The sequence below is a fragment of the Sciurus vulgaris genome (assembly GCF_902686455.1).
Source record: "Sciurus vulgaris genome assembly, chromosome: 1".
NCBI lineage: Eukaryota > Metazoa > Chordata > Mammalia > Rodentia > Sciuridae > Sciurus > Sciurus vulgaris.
The window spans coordinates 203,899,959-203,910,030 of record NC_136461.1 but is presented as its reverse complement, the minus strand read 5'-3'; the positions used below and the strand labels follow the sequence as shown (position 1 = coordinate 203,910,030).

At 56.7% G+C, this 10,072-nt stretch overlaps 1 protein-coding gene across 1 annotated transcript in view; it reads left to right on the top strand.

The window, feature by feature from the left end:
- The first annotated feature begins 1,853 nt into the window (after window positions 1–1,853).
- Window positions 1,854–10,072, top strand: part of NDRG1 (N-myc downstream regulated 1) — a 49,527-nt gene continuing 41,308 nt past the window's right edge. Inside the window, exon 1 of the mRNA XM_079134652.1 lies at window positions 1,854–1,997. The gene's annotated coding sequence lies outside the window, so the exon portion shown is untranslated. The remainder of the gene's footprint in view (window positions 1,998–10,072) is intronic.

Sequence of the window (10,072 nt, the reverse complement as noted above, 5' to 3'; positions counted from 1 at the left end):
AGGGACAGGAAATGCTTTCTCCTGGCAAAATGCCCTTCTCAACCCACAGGGTACGGGCTCCCTTTGTTACTGAAGGAGTCGACCCTCCTGCACACTTTTAATCTTAACACTGCATCTTCCATAGGTAGCAAGCCATAGGTGCTTCCTAAGTGTTTACTGGAAACGAAAACAGGAAAGGTTATGGGAACACGGATGTAGGTAAGCAGGTGACAGACTGCCAGGTCTGGGGGTGGTGGCCTTTGGACAACAGGATGGCTCCCAGGGATGCCAACTATTTGTTCATTCCCACATCCCCAGGATCTAGAAAAGCCTGGACGTAGCAGGTGTCAGTACGGCTGGGGAATGAATGAGCTCAGCTCAACCATCTGGTATGGATGGGGAAACTGAGTCAGAGGGCTCTAATCTGCCGTATCTGGAAGGAAAAGGATCTGCCTTTTCAGTCCTTTCCCAGAGGCTAAGAGCAGACCCAGCTCCACGCAGCAGCTCAATAAACAGTTCACGCAATGATCAAATAAGGGTCAGGGCTGATGAAGGCCAACAGGAGGCAAAAAAGAAAGTCAGTTCCCTTGCCTTCAGCACTCTTGGGCTGGCCGAGGAAAGGGGGTCACCATTCAGAAGGAGAAGCCAGGGAGGGGAACCGGAGCCTGCCCAGGCTTGGGGCTTGGAGGTAAGTTCAAAGCTGGACAGGTGGCTTTGGGACAGTGACTGGGTGAGGCTGAGTCACCTTCTCCTTTATTCATAAGATGATGTTTTTCTAGTGCAGCAGTTCTCAACATGGCTTCATGTACAGCTGACCTGGGGGAGGTTTTTAAAATGCCCAATGCCCAGTCTCTACCCCCTGAGATTCTGATTAAACTGGTCTAGGGTGGGACCTTGGCATCCACCTTCAAAAAAAAAAAAAACAAAAAACAAAAAACAAAAACAAAAAAAACAACAACAAAAAAACCGGCTCCGCTGGAGATTCTCACATGCAGATGGCACTGCGAACTGCTTTCTTTGGTCCCTGAGAACATGTAGGACGGCGCCAGTCACACAAAGCGCCGCCAGTGGGACAGGACTAAGGTTGGAAAGGCAGTTCCGCGCAAGTTCTGGCACCCAGGAGAGGCAGCGTGAGGGTGAGGATGCTCCCTCCCGTCTGCCTGTGTGGCAGGGAGAGGGGTCACCAGGGCCCGGGGCGGAGGGGCTTAGAATTGGGAGGGGGAAGGGATGGGGAGGTATGGGGCGTTGGGGTGCGGCAGGGAAGATGGACCAGATTAAATGGGAACGAGGATTTCAGCGGAGCGTTGAGGGGACGCGAAAGGAGTCTGGTGTGAGTCTGAGAGAATTGGTCGAGGAAGCAAAGGAGGCGGGCATGGGAAGGTCTCTGGTGGGGCTGCAGGTGAAGCCGTTGAGACCTGAAGGAACTCGGGGGTCCACCAGAGGGATGTCAGGGCGTGGCGCGATGAGACGTTTTAAAGAAGAAACTCTAAGGCAGGGATGGGAGCCAAGCGACCACGCCAAGGCACAAGGAAGTCCACACGCACACGCACGAGCGCGCACACGAGCACATACGGTACCCCGTGCACACGCGCCCGTGGTGCACGCCAAGCCCCGGGCCTCTGGGACTCTGGAGAGGACAGCAGAGCTAACCCCTGGGGCCCCTCCTTCCGCGCCCCTACTAAGGCTTGCGCAACAGGCGGCGGCTCCCGCGACCCGAGGAGCACCGCCCCAGCCCGGACCGGCTCTTGGGGAGGAGGGAGCGGGAAAGGGGTGTGTCCCCGCTGCGAGCGGGGCGCGGAGGCAGGGGAGGGGCGAGGCTCGGGGGCGGGGGCGAGGCTCGGGGGCGGCGCCGCGGCGCCTATAAAGTCGCCCTCCGCCCGGACATAAACAAACCTCGCCCGGCTGCCCGCTGTTGCTCCGGAGCGCACGCCGATCCTCACCTCTCTCTCCTGGGGTGTAGCTGGACTCTGCGCCGCCAGCCTAGCCACCGGCTCCTTTCCTCTCTCCCTCTGCGTTAGGTAAGCCCGACACCCTCTTCCTCCCCGGCACGACAAGGACAGCAGGAATGGGTCTCCCGGGAGTGCTGTTGGAGCGCTTGGCCCGCCTTTGTGGATCGCAGGCTTCTGGAGCTAGCGCCCCAGAACTGCAAGAGCGCGGGGACCCAGAGGCACGGGCGAGGGAAGGGACTTTGGGGCGCCAGCACGGCTAGAGTTGGGGTTTCGATTAGAGAAGAGGAGGAGGAAAAAAGACAGATCGCCGTCCACTCTTCTTCTAAATGGGGTTCTGGGGGGTCGGTGAGCACGCGTTGAGCCAGCTCGGGAACACCTGAATCGCGCTTTCTGGCGTCCTCCCAGAGGCACGGCTGGCCCCGCTGGCCCGCGCGCGTGCTGGACGTGGGCGCAGGAGGTTCTGGGTCTGTGTGCGTGTGCGTGTGGGGGGTTCGGGGTGTCTGGGGAGGGAGTGGTCGCGCCGCGTGTGGAGATGCGGGTGGAGGGGTGCGCCGCGCGGGCGACGAGGCTGGAGAAGGGGGAGTGGGTGTGTCTGGTGTCCAGACCAGGCCAGGAACGGGAGTAGGTACGAGGCGCGGGGGCCGACCCAGACCCTGGGCTGGGCGGTGTGTGAGAGAGGGCGTGTGTGTGCGCACGGGGCGGGGGCAGGGCCTGGGGTGTGCTACCGCGCGTGCCGCACGCGCGAGAGTGAGTGTCAGCCAGCGCCGCCAGGCAGGGCGAGTCCCCGAGGCGGCCCGGGGTAGGCGCTGTGGCGGGCGGGAGAGAGAGCTTAGGTGCGAGGGTCGCGCCTATATCTGGCCGCCCCTGCGCTGACTGCAGCTAGGAGTAGCGTCATTGTCGCCTCCGCCCACCCGCCCCCGCTTTCCTTCCCTCTGATGTCTCTCTGACCGGCCTCTCCTGTGGTCCAGCGGGAAGAACAGCTGGAATTGCTCGGCCGTTCCCGGGAGATCGCCGCGGTCTCTGATTCAGCCTCGGGAGGAGGTTCGGGCCGGGGCGTGGAATGCGGCGGGCTCCGGGGAAAACACAGGGTCACCGCCTCTGTCAGATTAGGCGCTGATGCTGGATTGAGTGGACCGCTGCCTTACCACTGCCATCTCCCCTATTCCCGCGTCTGTCGACCCAGGCTGCCAGCTGTGCCAGTGTGTTCACAGCGCCCCCTCTTTGGGTTGAACGTGGGAGATGCCGTCAGGAGCAGCTAGTAGGGGAGGGAGGGCCCGGTTGTCTTGTGCCCAGAACAGCCCTTCCTCACCCTGTCCTGAGCACTTCAGTTTGTTTGGTTCCTTTAAGCGCCTGGGAAGATGGAATACTCAGAGATGAGCCAGCTCCGCAAGGGCTTTAGACATCCTTATAAGCCAGTTGGCCTTGCTCCACTTTCCTCTATGCCACCCAGTGAACGTGATATCTAAGTACAAGCCCCGTTCTCCGTGTGAAAACACAGCTTCAAGGCAAACCTTCTAGTCTGGCCTCCTCCTGTCTAGACATTCTGGAGTCTTGACTTGAGTTTCACAAATGTGAATTGACAGAAGCAAGGTACAGCGGAAACCCGCCTGCCTTTAAGGGGCTGACCGACCCCCAGCAGCAGGGGCACTGTCAAGGAAAGGCACAGAGCCTGATCGGCCAGGATGGCACCAGGTAGGGTCAAGGAAGGTGCCAGAGAGGGAGAAGTTATAGTTGGTGATGGAAAACCTCCAAAGGGAGGGTGTGAGCATTGACCCTGGGGTGTCCCCTGCCCTGTACCACTTAGTTTTGTGGGACCTTGTCTCTCCAGGGTGGGGAGGAGGACTTTGACTCATCCTGGAGCCTGGCAGCTGGCCCAGGACCTGGCACCCAGCAAGAGTTTAAGCATATACATGGAATGAGCTGAAGAGCTCTTTGCCTTCTGTCCCCTTGCCCTCTGGCCCAGTGGGTGGAGTCCAAAGGAGAAAGGTATGGGTGGAGGTGATAGGTTTGGCTTAGGGATCATGTATTAGGGTCTCCTCTCCTGGAAGAGTTCTCTCAGAGTGACAAGCAAATCTGTGATTGCAAACCATTGGTTGGACCATTTGTAATGGATAGAAAAACCTCTTTGCACTTTGCCGATGGGAAGTGAGACCCAGAAACAGGGAGACTTGTGCCAAAGCCAAGTGAGAAGCAGAGCTCACCCTCCAGGCCCGTTCCAGGAGTCTCCCGGTTGGGGCTGAACTTGATCTTTTCCTGTCTACTGTAGAGAAGTGATAAGAAATCAACATTTCGCTAAGTTTGTGGAGAGGGTACTTGGAGGCAGGAGAGGCAGAATCTGGTGATATTTTTAAAATTCTAAATTGGTGTTTAGAGACTAGCAAAATCAGTTTAGTGAGCAAGGTACAAGGACCACAGACCCCTGCTGGTTGACTTTACTGGGTCGGGCTGCCCTTTCCAGGATGAATGGCAGATCTGGTGGCTGAAACCTGCTGGCCTGAGTTTACCTCTCAGGGGCCAGAAAGATGGCATTATGCTTTTCTGATGGCCTGAGGCTGCATTTCTTCCTTGGAAGCCAACTCCAGAGCATCCACCAGGGCACGACTCAAAGACCCTGTGGCTCAGCAGGAAAGCCAGCATGATGACTTGGCATCTAAGGTCCTAGCAGGGAGCAGGGCCAGATGCAGCAGGAAGGAAGGCTGGGCAGGGACAGAGCGTCCCTCTCTAGAGCAGCTGCTGTGGCCCCTTAACACCTGCAATCCTTGTAAGCCTGGGCTGTGTGAACCCCAGCAAATGGCTGAGAATATGGAGGCCAGGAAAGTCCGAGGCCTTGCCTGTAGCCACGTGCTGAGGGTGGGAGACCCACACTTTGAACCTGGAGAGTCGGTCTTCAGAGTCTCTGCTTTTGTACGACAGCATGTCGGGGAGCCTGGAGGAAGCAGGCCAGAATCAAAGTACAGAGAGGTGATCAGCCCTGTGCCTCTGCTTCATGGTCGGTAAAATGAGAATAACAGGATGTGAGAATATTGATTGAGCTGACCCAGTAAACCGAGGACAGTGCCCAGCAGGTGGGGAGCACTGAGTAGCTTCAGCTTTCTGGAGCCATCTCCAGAAACATCTCCGGTGCCTGGGGCCCTCTGTCCTAACCCTAACCAGGACTGGAAGCACCCGCAAATGCTGGACCCAGAGTTGGATTTTTGAGGTTTTTCCCAAACACTGAACTTATGGGCAGTTACGCCGAAGGCAGACCCTGCTCCAGAGTCCGGGGGGAGAGGAGGAGGGAGGGAGTGGCCACACATCCTGTGGCCTCTGGGTCTGGCAGTTAGTGAATGTTCCATACAGAACGCACCTCGCGGATAGGACTTGTACTTCTTACTTGTACTTCTTACTTCTCAGATCAGAAAACTGAGGCTTAGGCAGGGAACTTCCCGGTAAAATGAGTGGGTTCAGCCATTTTAAACTCCAGTGTTGCTCTTTAAGGCCACCCAGAGCCCCTGAGTCCATCCTTAGGGGAGGCACTTGGTTTCCTGGATTCACATCAGGCTGTCTCCCTGCTTGCATCTGTTCCCAAGCCTGCCTGCCTCCAGGGAGCTGAGTGGGCTGGGGGCAGTCTCAGCTAAGGAGCCTGGCCTCCTCCTGGGGGAGTGCCCAGGCAATGGGGGACACTGAGACCCGATGGGAGGGCTTCAGAGGTGAAGGGCTGCTGTTGGTGTTGGTGTGAAGCTGCATTCTCCAGGGTGGGCCACAATGAGGAGAATGACCAGGAGATCAGTCTTGCCATAAGAGAACAGGAACTGATTACAAAATCAAATCCACAGACAGCCTCTTTTATCCCAGAGTCTCTGACTTTTTCACCTGAAGTTTGTTGATGGCCTGCCCATCCCCCACCTTTTCACCCTAGCTAGGTGTTCCTCCACCTGGGGAGGTTAAGAGTTAGGCTCCTTAGCAGTCTGGGGACATGAATGCCCTGCTCAGGAGTGCATCTTTTATCTTATGGATCCTGTCCCACCTCAGTCTGGGGAGCCCTTTAAACAGAAGTGCATTTTAATCCCGCATGGAGCTTTGCCTCCAGAGGTGGGGTGCAGGGCCTGTCCCTCCCAGCTCCCTCCCCGCCCCCACCTGCCTTGACTTTGAAAAGGTTCTGAGCACTCTGCTGCAAATGTGTTGTGAGTGGGATGCTTAGAGACAGGTGACTCTAAGCATCTTTGACTGGGGAACCCCTGCCCCCGGGTCTTCTCTCCTATCTGCAGAAGGTCCCGATTGGGTGACTGTGTTGGGTCACTTCATGGTCCCATGTATCCTGGCCTCATCATGGTGGGTTAGGTTGTCTCTCTGCTCTTCCATTCCTCCTAGACCAGAGACCCTGGCCCTTCGTGGGTATTCCATTAATGGCACTCACAAGAAAACTCAGGCTGTAGACTCAGGATAGGGGTGGGCCATTCCAGAGGGTGGTAGCAGCAAGACCATTTTGGGCAAGGATCTTGTTGGCATGGCCAGCATCTGATCCTGGGGACAAAGGGCCCTGTATGAAGGATCCATTTCCGTGTCCTTGGGCTAACACTGGCTCTGTTTGTGTGACTTCAACAAATTATCTCAGACCATCCAGTGCAGCTCCTGCCCGTTCCACAGATTCACAGAACAATCGTTTAACGAGACCAATGTCCTCCTTCGGACTTCCAGTTACTCGGCTTGGCCCCTTGGACGGTTGTCTTCTTTCTGCCAAACCAGTGACTCTGCCAAGATTGCACTGCCAAGACTCCACAAGCCCCTCCAGGAAAATCCTGGTGTATTGCAGAGAAGGGGGTGGGCCTGTGGATTCCAGACCCTCCCTCTTCCTGCTATTGTGTTCCGGCGCTCTCCCTGACCTCTGGTTCTGGGCTGCTGCAGTTGAACACACAAAAATCTGGTTTGGGCTCTAGCTGAAACCCAGGGAGCACAAGCCATGCCCGTGGTCCCAGCGTGGGGCTGCGTTTGTCCTTCTAGTGACTCCTGGCCCATTCCTTCAATACTGAACAATTCAGTGATACCTACCAAGTTTCAGGCTCCTTGCAGAGAGGCCCTAGGAATCCCTAGGGTGGAGGTTTCCTGCCATTGACACTGTACTTGTTTTCTGATTTCTCTTGATCGCTTGCTCTCTCTCTTTGAGACTTTGAAAACCCAATCTCAACTATTCCTTTGCCTAATTGGGGAACTTTCTTGAAGGTCCGGTGAGTCCACCCATTCTGTTTGTTATGCTGATTACACAAGAAAAACAGAGTTAAGGCTGCCAACCTCCTCACCCTCCTGTGGCCTTGTGCTTCCAAAGATCCAGAAAACAGCAAGAGAGCCGGTGACCTGCCTCGCATCTTGGCTTCAGCATCTCTTTGGCAAAGAATCGACCCAAACATGTTTCCACAGTGAGGCAGGGGATCCTGGCACATCCAGGGCGGTTCTCCTTGAAGTCAGTGCAGAAATGGGACTGTTCTCTGGAACTTTCTAGGGGTTTCTGTATATGGGGAAGTCTCCGTGTCAGGCAGGAGCAGCACACATTGATCCTCCCCTCGTGCCCTTTAAAGATCTATTCTATAAAGAGCCCAGTGTTCCGGAAAGAACTCCAGTTGGTTTTCATGTGGCTTTAAAACCAGGCATGTTACTGAGAGGGTGAAATCCAGGCCTGTGGCTGATGATGACAATCAGTGCAAAAGCTGCCAGCGTCCCCTCCCCATCGGTCTAACGCAGCTTCCCTGCAGGACTCTGGGAGGCTGTGGTCCACCTCCACCTCCGGAACGCTCCCACGGCAAACCAGAGTTTGGCGCCCCTCCGGGGAGGAGTCCACACGGTGGGCCTGGGGCAGTCTGGTGGCTTTCGTGTTTGAGCCTCGTCTGCCCGTCTGAACGCTGGGCATGGCACTCCCCGCCCTCCCAGGGACTCGGAAGACCCAGCGAAGCCGTGCAGTGAACATCAGACCTCTGGGTTTGCCGATCGGCAGGGCCCTTGGGGGAGCTGAAAACGGACATTCTGGGCGTTGGGAGAGGCGATGACGTCCGGGGTGGAGTTTTGCCCACAGCCGAGGGCACCCCTGGTGTCTCAGGCGTGACTGTGCAGGGCGGAGGGAGAAGCGCGGCTGTCCCGCCCACCGGTGTGCACCCACTGCCACAAGGTCATGCGTAGTCCGCCTTAGGACGCTGTGCTGGGCCCCGGATGGAGGCGAGGTCTGCTGCGTGCAGGGCCCCATCGTGCCATTGTCAGCTTTGCCCTTCAGGGTTGCTCTCACCTGTGCCAGCTTGAGGCTTGCCCGCTTGGCACATGTCATAACTCTGCCTCGGCTGGTTAGCTGGTGAGCGTGCGCTGCCTTTCTCTGGGGCGGCTGTGGTGCTTGCAGCCAGCAGAGACTGGAGAGCTGAGTGAGCACTACAGGGGCGGCTCTGCTGGGTGTCTGCAGCCTGTGTGCCTGCCTGTGGCTGCCCTTCATGGGGCTCCGGGTTCTGCAAATCCCAGACGGGTCATGGAGGTGTCTCTGCTGAATCTCCCCTGGCCCCACCTATGCAGATTCCAGGGGTCCAAAAGAAGTGGCTCAAGAGAATAGACAGGAAACGAGGACACTTGAGCTGGAGCAGTGACAGAGCCAGAAGGAAACTTACAGGCAGGGGTCTGATGTGGGGAGGAGAGGGACTTGGTCCAAACTGCAGGGGTAACCTGGCCAAGCTGAGCTGAGCCCTGGTGAGAGTCCCCTGTGCATGGCCATTTGACCTTGGGGAAGCACTTTCCTGCCTGGTTCTCACAGGCCCCGGCTCATCATGGACCAGACAATTTCCATGGAACATGCACTGTGCCTACTTGACAGATGGGCCAACTGAGGCCAGAGAGGGCTTTGTTCAGAGGTACGAGGCAGTAAGTTGGGAAGACTACCACGCCAAGGACTGCAAAACCAGTGCTCTTGCCACTTAAGACTTTTTCTTTTTGTTATTTAAAATAAAACCTTTTTGCATTTTATTTTATTTTTTTGCAGCATTAGGGTTGAACCCAGGGACACGCTACCACTGAGCTACATCCCAGCCCTTTTTGTTTCCTATTTTGAGGTAGAGTCTTGTTAACTTGCCAAGGCCAGCCTTGAAGTTGCGATCCTTCTGAGTCAACCCCCTGAGTCACCAGGCTTTCCAGTGTGCACCCTATGCCTGGTGTTGACTGAGCCTTTTTGAGAATGGCAGTCTGTGTGTCTCTTTGGTCCCTCAGGAACTGGCTAACTACTCCCAGTGGTCTCATATTGCCCAAGACTCCTCTGCTGCTGCCTTCCCAGGCCTCGGGGTCACATTCTTGTCTTTAGGCAGATCCTGATCTTGGCTTGGTTTGGAACCCACGAGTTCCTGCTACTCTCTGACTGTCTGTGGGTTCCGGTGAACTGGAGAAGTGTTTGCCCCACCTTCTGGAACTTGGTCGCTCGTTGTGGACATGGCAGTAGCTCATCGGAGGCTGGAGACTCGTGTGCTCTTTGCTCAACGTCTTCTCTGTGCTGCCCTTTGGCTGGGCCACTGTGGGACTAACTGTGTGAAACACAGATGCCCCCGGCTCTCTGAGGCAACCAGGGGAGGGAAGACCACTATGAACTGAGCAGCGGTTTGCAGCTTCAGTGTGTCTCTGTCTAAGCCCCTGCTGCTCTCTGGGAGCAGGAGTTTTGGTGCCCATTCTGCAGATGAGCAAACCGAGGTGGGAGTCCCAGATCCCTGGTCAGGATCACAGGCGGACAGGTGCGATGCTCAAGTCTGACCCTCTGGTCTTCCCCTGAGCCCCAGGCTGCCTGCTCTGACGTTGGTTTTCTGAATTCTTCTGAGTGGACAGGTGGAAAAGGAGAAGGTGGTGCCAGTCTGCGGGATACTGTCGTGGCCTGAGCCCTGTTTTTGAAGTGGGTTTCAGCAGGAGGAGGCTGTCCTGACCTCATTCCCTGCCTCGCGGGGCTCACGTCTGCTCCCTGGAGAGCCTTGGGGATGTGGGTGGCAGCAGGTGGAGCAGTGGGCAGGGAGGCGGAGCCATCCGTGGTGCTGTGCAGGGTCTCTTCTGGTCTCTTCCCTCTGGGCGCTTTCTAGTCCCAACGTCGGCAGCTGGGACTTTACAGGGGGCTGTGGAGGGGCAGGGGCTGGGGTCCAGCACTGACCTCCTGTCTGCTGTTACTT